Below are 4,574 nucleotides of genomic sequence, written 5' to 3'. Positions count from 1 at the left end.
TGGCAAAAGACACACAAAACAAATAAAAAGAGAGGAAACCTCCAGGTTTGACTCAACCACAGAGAAGTGAGAAAGAAGACTAGCTTAAAAAATTGAAATGCTTACAGAATAGTTCTTCTTCTTTTTTCCTTAAAGGAACTGACTGCTTTTTAAAGGAACTGAGAAACTGGGAAACAGACTAGTGCGGAGTTATAAATACAACCATCGATAGACAGTTCATAACCCCAAGTAGACTACCTATGTTAGGTGTTACAACTTCTCTCAAACAGCAAGGTACCAGGCAGCTCACACTTCATCTTCAGGGGACTCAGTCCACTTTTAGAAGATTACATTTTGTATAACTTAAAATGTTCGTGACTCTTCGCACTCATCTGCAAATACAGGAATAATTTTTTAAGACTTTATTTTGACACCTATAAAAATGGTGCCTAATTCTGCAACACCCAGCCAAACGTCATTGGCTTATATGGAACTATTAAAAATACATAAAACATATATTTATTAATATAATGACTAGATTACTATTATTCACTAAGTAGCAAACATAAGAAAATGTATCATTATTTATTATTACCAGGCACTCCATCAAACGTAGGAAAATGTATTATTATTGATATTAAGTAGTGCTTATCATTGCTTAGTTATTAAATGCCAAACATTATGACAAACTCTTTACATAAAATGTCTTGATTTCACAAAAATCACCTGAGATTCAGGACCAGAATCTAACCCCAGGTCGATTGGATTTTTTGTCTGTTTTGAGACGGGGTCTCGTCCTGTTGCCTAGACTGAAGCACAGTGGGACAATTACAGCTCACTGTACCCTCAACCTCCTTGGCTCAAGTGATCCTCCCATCTCAGCCTACAAGTAGCTGAGACTACAGGTGTGCACCACCATGCCAGGCTAATTTTTATTTTGTAATTTTTTGTAGAGACAGGGTCTCACTATGCTGCCCCAGCTGGTTTCAGACTTCTGGCCTCAAGAAGTCCTCCTACCTCAGCATCCCAAAGTGCTGGGATTACAGGCATGAGCCACCATGCCCAGCCTCAATTTGATTTTAAGGCTAATTTGCCTAACATTGACAGTCTATTGGAAACATACACAGAAAATAGGAAAAAGAAGAATGCTGCTTTTAGAACCACAGCTACCTTTGGAGAAGAGAGAATCGACTTGAATGGAAGCCTTGATGTTCCACTGGGTACCCCAGTGGACTGGATGTGTGTTTTGGGAGCAGAAACTGGAGAGGGCTGGATGGATTTTCAAAATCAGTGAAGGAACAGCAAGAAGGAAATTCCAGGGAGCCAAAGAGGGGTGAGAAACAGGATAACGCATTGTAAACTCATTCTCTGCTTTCTCCCTCACCACCGTATTTTGCTCTGTCTGTTATGCTACACTGGGAAGGCTGCATCAGTGTGGTGTGTTTGCTTGAAAGTTGCAGAAGAGGTTGGCTTTCATTGCAGATTCTGGGGTGTGTGTGTGGAAGCAGAAATCCAGAGTACAGGGCTTCTATAAGAAGGTAACGTTCCTTCCAGCCTCCAAGGAAGTCACAGAAATTGGGAAACAGATTTGAATTTTCATGAGAAGTAAAAATAGGAGCTTGAGACAATTTCATCTCCACCTCAGGGTGCCAGGGGCCCCAGCCAACACTGGCACACAAATGTTCCTGTATGAGCAATGTGCATACACAAACACACAATTTTCTGTACAGCCTTGTCTGACATCACAATTTAGACACAAAGGGATTTGCTTAAATTAATTACACATGGAAAAACATTAGTGTCAGGGCCAGACCTGGAGCTTTTAGAACTCTGGTTCTTTTTCCATGAGGCTATCCATGTTCCATCTATATATTCATCCATCCATTCATTCACCTAACGTCCATCTGTGTATCCATCCATCCATCCGTATTCCATCATCCATTCCATCCATTCATCCATCTGTCATCCTTTTATGTATACATCTATCAATCCATACATTTATTAGCTATTCATTCATCATCCTAGATCCATCAATTCATTATCTATTCATCTATCCAACCATCCATCACCCTTCTATCCATTAATCTATTATCTACCCTCATCCATCCATATGTTCATCCAATATATTCATCCATCCATTCATCTATTCATCCATTCATCCATCCATCCATCCATCCATCCATCCATCATCTTTCATCTATCCATGTACCATGCATGCATCCATCATCAATTTATTCATCATAGTCCTTGGTGATGGTTCTGAATAAGAAAATCCTCGTTAATCTGAATAGGAATTGGTCCTCTCCTTGATCAAGCCCAGTAGGTTGGAACCTGGACACAGGACAGGTTCATAAGAGTGAGGACACATTGGAGCAACTATGGACACGGGCAAAGCCCTGTCTAGGGAAGTATAGTATTAATAGTTCCCTAAAACAATTGAAAATAGAATTCCACTTCTGGGTATATACCCAAAAATATTGAAAGCAAGATCTCAAAGAGATATTTGTATGTGTTCATAGCAGCATTACTCACAATAGCCAAAAGATGGAAGTATCCCAAATGTCCATAGATGAATAAATAAGTAAAATGTAGTATATGAATGCAATGAAATATTATTCAGCCTTCAAGGGAGAGAATTCTGACATATGCTACAATATACGTAAATCTTGAGGACGTTATTCTAAGTGAAACAAGCCCGTCATGAAAAGACAAATAATATATGATTCCACTCACATGAAGTCCCTTGAGGAGTCAAATACTTGGAGACAGGGTGCAGAATGGTTGTTGTCAGGGGTTGGTGGGGAGGGAAAATAAAAAATTATTACTTAATGGGGACACAAATTTTGTTTGGGGTGAAGAAAGTGTTTTGAAAATAGATCATGGTGATAGTTGCACAACAATGTAAATGCACTTAATACTACCAAATTGTACAGTTAAAAATAATGTAATTGGTAAATTTTATGTGATGTACATTTTACCACAATTTTTCAAAGTTTAGCCTAGGGCATCAAATGGCAAGAATTTTGGGGGAAAGAGTGGAGGGACATACAAACCTGTGTGGGGCACAATCACATAAGCAAGAGGGAAAAGCAGAAGGAAGACCAGTAGCAAAAGTTGACTTTCCTGCTGACCTACATGAGCCACCAAACTGGGTTTTTGATGTTACATGTTGCTCAGATTACGATGGGTCTTAGAAACTGAGATGAAAAGTCAAGAGTCAGCTTTGCACAGAGGAGATCATCGGGACAGAGAACCAGAAGCCTGTTATGCTGACCATCAGCCTCCCATGTCTCCCCATTCCCTGATGGTGCTAAATGCTTCCAAAGCCTTGGTTTAGAAATGGAACCATTCTCATTTCTATTTGGGGGCCTGGAGGGATTAAAACTTGCTTTCCCATTTAGGCAGAAGAAACTCAATTTTGGTCTCCTCAAACATACAAAATAGATAGACAGATGGATTGATGGATGGATAGATAAATAGATGATAGACAGATGAATGGGTGGATGGACGGATGGGTGGGTTGGTGGGTGGGTGGATGGATGGATGGATGGATGGATGGATGGATGGATGGGTGAGTGAGGTAGGTAGATGGCTGGCTGGCTGGCTGGATACCTGGCTTGCTGGCTGGCTGGCTGGCTGGATACCTGGCTTGCTGGCCGGCTGGCTGGCTGGCTGGCTGGATGGATGGATGGATGGATGAATGGAAAGATGGATGGATGGATGGATGAATGGAAAGATGGATGGAAGGATGGATGGGTGGATGGATGAATGAATGACAGACGGATGAATGAAAGGATGAATGATAGACGGATGAATGAAAGGATGGATGGAATGGTGAATGGGTGGATGGGTAGAGGGGAGAGTGGGTGAGTAGTGTGGGTATGTGAATAAATGGACAGAATGATGAATAGTTGGATGGGTGGGTGAATGTGTGGGTGGGTGAGTAGCATGGGTTAGTGAATGGATGGATGGATGGATGGATGGATGGAATGATGGACAAATTGGTGGTAGATGGATGGGTGGATGGATGAAATGATGAATGGACGGGTGAGTGGATGGGTGGCTGGATAGACGGGGAGATGAGAGGACGGGTGGAATGATGAATGGATAGATGGATAGGTGGGAGGATGAGTGGCATGGATGTGTGGATGGATGAATGAAATGATGGATAGATGGGTAAGTGGATGGGTAAATGGGTGCATGGGTGGGTGGATAGATGGAATGATGGTTGGGTGGCTGGTTGGCTGGCTGGCTGGCTGGCTGGATGAGTGAGTGGGTAGATGGATGGAATGATGTATGGATGGATGAGTGGGTGGATGGATAGGTAGATGGATGGGTGGGAGGATGGATGGAGGGAGGGATAGCTGGGCATATGGGTGGATGGATGGGTAGATGGGTGTGTGGATGGGTGTGTGGATGGATGGATGGATGGATGAGAGGGTGGATGGATAGGTGGGTGGGTGGATGGATGGATGGATGGAGGAGTAGGTGGGCACGTGAGTAAATAGATGGGTAGGTGAATGGAGGAATGGAGGGATAGGTGGGCATGTGTATAGATGGTCGACTGGGTAGTTGGATGTATGGATGGATGGGTG

The sequence above is a fragment of the Hylobates moloch genome, unplaced genomic scaffold, assembly GCF_009828535.3.
Source record: "Hylobates moloch isolate HMO894 unplaced genomic scaffold, HMol_V3 SCAFFOLD_7, whole genome shotgun sequence".
In the NCBI taxonomy this organism is placed as follows: Eukaryota; Metazoa; Chordata; class Mammalia; order Primates; family Hylobatidae; genus Hylobates; species Hylobates moloch.
The sequence above is the reverse complement of the archived record's forward strand: the minus strand, read 5'-3'. Positions refer to the sequence as shown.